The sequence below is a fragment of the Manis pentadactyla genome, chromosome 2 (genome assembly GCF_030020395.1).
Source record: "Manis pentadactyla isolate mManPen7 chromosome 2, mManPen7.hap1, whole genome shotgun sequence".
NCBI classification, from domain to species: domain Eukaryota; kingdom Metazoa; phylum Chordata; class Mammalia; order Pholidota; family Manidae; genus Manis; species Manis pentadactyla.
In genome coordinates, this window is record NC_080020.1 from 141,762,159 (window position 1) to 141,768,712 (window position 6,554).

Here is a 6,554-nt window from a genome sequence, read left to right on the forward strand (position 1 = left end):
AGGGAACCAGAGCCGGGCGGGTGCCACCACTGCCTCCAGGCGCCAGTCCGTCCTTCCTTGCTTGCTCTCCACTGAGAGACAGGGCCTGTCAAGCATTCCCCCCCACAGTGAGCACAGGGAGGCCCCTCTGGTGGCCGGCCCAGTGGGGAGCCATCAGGTCTGGGCTTCGGAGCCAGGGCTTCCTCTTTCTGTCGCTGCTTAGCACTGCCAGAGGCTGGGAACTCGGTGAACTTCCCATTCCAGGGAAGGAACTCTTCCAAGTTCCCTTTGGGCATGTGCCCCCACCTGGGCACCCTACAAGGTCCTCATGCCACCTCTGCACTTACTCCAATGTTAGTACTGCTACATATTGAAGTCTCTCAATTCAGACAAAACATTTAAGTTTAAAACATAGAAACAGATATTTTTAGGTCCACATGTTTTAGAGATACATATTAAAACATATATGAGAGAAAGGATATGTCAGGGGTTTGCTTCTACATGATCTGGAGTGGAAGTGGATCAGCCAGTATGGAAGGCTGTCTGGCCAGGGCTGGTGGGTGCATGAACTGGCCTTATGATAAAATTCTCCCCACTTCTGTTAAAAGGTTTGAAATTTCCACAACAAAAAGTTTTTTTAAAGCATTAAAAAGAGAAAAAATGTGTCATAAGGATACACGTATGTGGTCAATTGGTTTGGGACAAGGGTAACAAGGCCAGTCAATGGGGAGAGAACAGTCTCATTGACAAATGGCACTAGGACAACTGGACACCCATGTGCCAGAGAATGAAGTTCACCCTCCCTCACACTGGATGAAAAAATTAACCAAAGCTAGACCTAAGTGTAAGAGCTGAAACTATAAAACCCTTGAATCAAACATAGAGCCATATCTTCATGACCTTATATTTGGCATTCGGGTCTTAGCTATGTGTGATATAATTTGGTCATTCAGATGACCAAATATGTATTTTCCAGATATATTTGGTCTTCATCCACAGTTCTTGGAAACACTGCAGTCTTAAAGTTGAAACGGGTGTTTTGTCATGTTAATAAGAGACTTTTGGACAGGGACCAAGGGCAGGGGCTAGAGGCTGAGTCAGACAATGGCCAATAATTTAGTCAATCATGACTGCAATGAAGCTCTCACAAAACCCCTGAGAGGAGTGTGTCTCTCTCTTTGCACCTTGCTTCGGAATGCTCTGCTGGGGAGAGTTTCCACACTTGGGGAAGCAAATGCCTCCGCGTGCCCCCGAGCCAGGCCCCAGGCTCCTCCAGGACAGAAGCTCCTGTATTTGGGACCCCGCCCTGTGTGTCTCCTCATCTGGCTGTTCACTTGTGTCCTTTACAGTATCCTTTATTAAACTGGTAAATGTAAGTGTTTTTCTGACTTCTCTGAGCCACTCTAGCAAATTAATCGAACCTAAGGGCAAGGTGGTGGGAACCTCCAATCTCTCCGAAGAACAGGTAACTGCCTGGGGCATGTGACCAGAGTCTGCAGTCAGGGGTGAGGGCAGTCTTGCAGGATGGAGCCCTCAACCTAGGGAATCTGGTGCTGTCTCCGGGCAGCTAGTGTCAGAATTGAGTTCTCAGACACCCTGTTGGTGTTTGAGAATTGCTTGGTGTTGTGTGTGGGAAGACCTCCCCTTCCACCCTGCCAACACACATTGGAATCAGGTCCAGGAACCCAAAAGGAGTTAAGCTCACCATCACACTATGTCACCAAAACCACAAGTAAGAAAAGAAAAAATAGATAAATTGGACTTCATCAAAATTTAAAAACGTGTGCTTCAAAGGACACTATTGAGAAAGAGAAAAGACAACTCACAGATGGGAGAAAATATCAAAAATTATGTATCTGATAAGGTTCTAGTATCCAGACTTTATAAAGAACTCTTACAACACAACAATAGAAAGATAAACAACCCAATTGAAAATGGGCAAAGTACTCGCATAGTCCTTTCTCCAAAGATAATAGATAAATGGTCAACAAACACATGAAAAGATGTTCAGCATCATAGGTCGCTGGGGACATGTCAATCAAACCCAGCATGTCTTCACACCTACTAGGATGGCTTTACCCAAGAAACAGAAAATAATAACTGCAGGTGAGGATGTGGACCCTGTATTCCATTGGTGTGGATGTAAGATGGTGTAGCTGATGTGGAAAACACTGTGGCATCTCCTCAAAAAGCAACACACAGAGTTACCACCTGACTCAGCGATTGCACCCCTAGGTACATGCCTCAGAGAACTGAAAACATGTTCAAACAAAATCTGGCAGACAAATGCTCATATCATCATTATTCACAACAGCCAAAAGGTGTAAACAATGCACATGCCCATCAACTGATGGCTAAACAAAAGGGGGAATACTACTCAACCATGTAAAAAATGGTGTTCAGAGGCACAGGACAACCCAGATGAACCTTGGAATCTGTGTGAATGAAGCCAGACACAAAGTCTGCATATGCGATCCCAGTTCTCTACAATGTCCAGAACAGGCCGATCCACAGAGGCAGAAGGTAGATTATGTTGCCAGGGGCTTGGGGATGAAGGGACAGGCAGTGACGGGCTTACTGGGAGCAGTTTCCATTTGGGGAGAACAAAGTTTTGGAATGAGACAGAGGTGGTGCTTGCACAACTGTGGCAATATACTAAATAAATGCCACCGAGTAGTGCTTTTTCAAGGTGTTGGTGTTGTTCTGTGACTTGTACCTCAATAAAAAACACAGCACACAAGTTACATGTAAATATAAACAGAACGTCCAGAACAGTAAGAAAGAGAATGGCAGGGGAGGAATGGGCAGCAATGCTAGAAATGCCTGCAGGGAGGTCTGCACAGTGGGGGCAGATGAGGGCAGCTTAAGCAGATGGGGATGCACTAGGGAACAGGAGGGCTGGAGAGGTGGGCTGGTGTGGGCGAGCTGGGACAGGGCTCCAGTGGCCACAGGCTGGAGCAGGTGGGTGGGTGATTGGGAGGGTCCAGGCTTCTCAGCTTCACCCTGTGGCTTGGCCACCATGCCTGCTCTCTGGGAACCAGGTCGGCCCTCAGTGGTGCTGGAGGCCAGCATGCTGGGCTATCCCAGGCCCAGTCCCCACTGGAGCGGGGAGGAGGATGGGGGGTTTCCCTGAGTCCTGAGAAGGGCTAGGCACGCAGCCACCAAGTTAAAGGTAAAGGGAACACCAGTCCCAGGAGATCCCATCACCCCAATGAGCTGCCAGGGTCCCTCCTATAGTCATCCACAGTGCTAGGGTGCTGGCCAGGGACCTGAGCGCCACAGGAGACACTGATGTGAGCTGGGCCCAACAGGGTGGTGTGTGGGCCTCCCAACCCCACTAAGCTCTGAGCTGACGGTGTGTTTCACAGAGAAATCTGAACTTGTGTGAGTCCCTTCCTCTTATGGTGGAAGTAAGAGATGCCTGTTCTAGAAAACAGAAAACCAAAAGTCAAACATTAAAAGCCCCGCATGCAGCCCCATTCCCTCTGGGTGCATGCCCCTGGCCCTCTTTCCGGCACTCTGGGCCAGCAGCACCAGAGGGAAACAGCATACACGGGCTGAGTCCAAACCCCGCCAGCCACTGGCCTCAGAGTCCTCATAAGGCTGCTGAGGGCCGCAGCAGAGGGCAGAGCCCCACGTAAGGCCCTCTACCCGGGCACTCTTCTGTCCACATGTGGGGACCATCGGCACATCACCTCAGGTCTCTGATGCCAGTTCTGAGAGCTCCACCGTGGCCACCCTGGCCCAGGAGCCCACAGAGACAGACACGAGGCCCTAATGGCCAAGGTCGGTGGAGGCCGGCCAGCCAAGGTGGCCTGCAGGGCACCCTGTGTGGGCCAGGCGCGGACCAGGCTACAAGTCCAGTCACACACATGCCACGTACCCAGAGCTTGGGGACTGAAGCTCCAGGGCACCCCTCACATGCCCCTTCTGCACAGAGCCCCTCGAGGACCAGAGCCTGTGGCCATTCCCACAGAGGCTGTGGGTGATCAATGGGGGCTGTTCCCCCACGGCCACACTGTGCAGCCACAGCTTGAGGCCTGCTGGGCACTCCCAAGGGTGAGCAGGTGCTTCCGGCCCCAGCCCCTGGGGAAGGCCCAGAAAAGACAGGAGGGATCCGAGGGCAGGGGATCCCACAGCCCTGACCTCTGATTCCAGGCGGTCACCTCCCTATGAGTGTGTCCCTCACAAAGTGTTCACAGTCTGGGAACTTGAGGCTTTGGGGGAAAATACTTCTTGGTGCCATTAACTGAAACCCAGCGAATTCCTGGAACACTGGCCCTTCACCCTTCCCAAGAGTGAGAACTGTCTCCACGTCTGGAAGGAGAGGGCCCAACTGCCACCCGGCTTGGGGAGTCCCCAGGTCTGGCCTGGCCCCACCGGCGGTCCTGGGAGGGCCCGTTCAGAGCCCCGCCAGCATCTGCCCAAAACGCTTCTCCAAGAAAGCAGGCCAAGCGCAAAGGGCGCTTAGCGCGATCCTTCAGGCAGCGGGTCACAGGCAGGGGGTTCCGTTCACAGTGAGAGGGGTGTGGGGGGTCGGGGTCTGATGCCCCCGGGCAGGGCACCTGAGAGGGCACGAGCGGTGGGAGCAGACTGGCTTCCCTCATAAGTGCCTTTTTATTTTTAGGTGAGAAGCCGCCCTTCGGACCCCAGGGCCTGGCGACGCGAGGATGGGGCGGGAGGAGAGGTCTACAAGAGGGTCTCCATCGCGGGACAGGGGCCGGCAGAGTCGCCCAGGGCACTTACCCGGGCCGGCGGGGCACGGAGGCTCAGGCGCGCCCACGGGGGAAGCGCGCACGGCCCGGGAGCTGTGGCTGCGCGGCTGCCGGCGGTAGCATCTCAGGGACCAGGCGGCGGCGGCGGGCGAGCAAGAGCGGCCCCACCCGGCACGCGAGCCCGCCCCGCCCCGGAGGCGACCCAGCCCAGGAGGCGGCAGAGGGCGCGCGCGCATCCCCGCCCCGGCCCGCGCCGCGCCACCCCGCGCCCTGCCGGGTCTGCGCGCCTCTGCGGGGCGCGCCCTGCGCCCCTCCAGGCCCTGTGGTCTCCCCAAAGTCTGTCCGCTCCAGAGTTCCCTGCACCCACTGAGCCGCCAGCGCCCCCTGCGGGTGCCCCCCTATTTCTCCCCCAGAGCCACGTGCCGGCGGAGGCTGAGCGCACACCCGCCCCTGGGGCAGAAGTGCGCGGCCCTGGCTCCCCAAGCCGCGAGATCGCTGCTGCCCCGGTGCTAATAGGTAACGTGAAGTTAGCGTGTCCCGCGCCGCCTGGTCGCGTGGGGTCGTGGATAAAATCTAAAGGACTGATGGGCTTTACAAACTGTAAAATATTAATATCATACTCTGGACCCTGAGCTTCCCAGGAACTGCCCCGTCGTTCTTGCGACGTCCCAGTCCCGGGCCTCTCAGAGTCCCACCCGGCGGAGCGCGCGGCGTGGACGCCCTCCTCCGGACCCGCGCTCCGACTCCGGGAGCCCGCGCCCTCTGGACCTACAGTGGGGACCCCGCCCGCTGCTCCTCTTCCACCCCGACAGTCCCTGGCCCCCTCCCCTCCTGCGTCCCGAGGGACACTTCGGACTCTGAATCCACCCGACCCCCACCTGATGGGGCTCGGAAGCCCAGGACACCCCGTGAGCCTGGACTAACACGTTGAGGTCTCCTCCAACGTCCGAGGGCCCCCCAGAGACTGCAGCCCGCTCCAGTGTCACCGCCCTCCCCAGGGCTGCCGGGGGTCACCGGCCCGTCTCCCACGCCCAGTTCCAGGAGCGGCCCTTTAGCACCGCTGCTGTCCTCATCCAAGCCCTAGGGCTCCACGCTCTGCAGCTGCAGCCTGGGTGTCCTCCAGGCCTCCACCAGGCTCTGAGCAGTCTCCCCGGAAGCCCCCATCCTCTTGCCCGGCCTCCCCTATGCGCCTTGAACCAAAATGTGTCCCCAGGACCTTAGGGAAATGCTCTTCTCCAGACTCCTAGGGCCAGCCCACCCGCAGCGTCCACCCAGAGGGGGCCCCACTGTCCACCTGGTGGCCCTGAGGTTGAGACTGGAGTCTTTACTCCTCCCTTCTGTCCAGGGAGGTGCTCCAGCACCCACTGCAGAACAAGGGGGGGGAGAGGGAGGGGGAGAGGAGGGTGAAGGAGGGAGAGAGGGGCAGGGGAGGGAGGAGGAGAGGAGAGGGAGAGGAGGGAGGGACGGGGAGGGCAGGAGGGGAGGGAAAGTAGAGGAGGAGGAGGGAGTGGGAGGGGAGGCGAAGGAAGGGGGGCCGATTAGCTGCAGCTCAGTCCCCACGTAGTGCAGTGCCCGTAGCTGACCTGCTCCTACAGCCCCCCCGCACCCCTGGACTGTGCTGACTGCCGCCCAGCGTCCTCTGGTGGCCCTGTGGAGCCAGCCTTCCGCAGGGTCCGTGAGCCAGCTGGTGTGAGCCCCACGCCGGCAGGGACAGCTGCCTCCAGACCACTGCTCAGCCGGCCCTCCGGCCCTCCCGCTGTCCCTGTGCTGCTCCATTTCCTGACCCCAGGCCTTCCTCCCAGTTTACTGTTTTGCTGGAGCACATCCTCCAGGAGATTCCTATTAAAGGAGCATAGGAGG

The 6,554-nt window shown here is 57.0% G+C and overlaps 1 protein-coding gene across 1 annotated transcript in view; it reads right to left on the bottom strand.

The window, feature by feature from the left end:
* AHRR (aryl hydrocarbon receptor repressor) overlaps positions 1-4,873 on the bottom strand; it is a 59,550-nt gene extending 54,677 nt beyond the window's left edge. Inside the window, exon 1 of the mRNA XM_036920344.2 lies at positions 4,726-4,873. The gene's annotated coding sequence lies outside the window, so the exon portion shown is untranslated. The remainder of the gene's footprint in view (positions 1-4,725) is intronic.
* Positions 4,874-6,554: the final 1,681 nt, after the last annotated feature.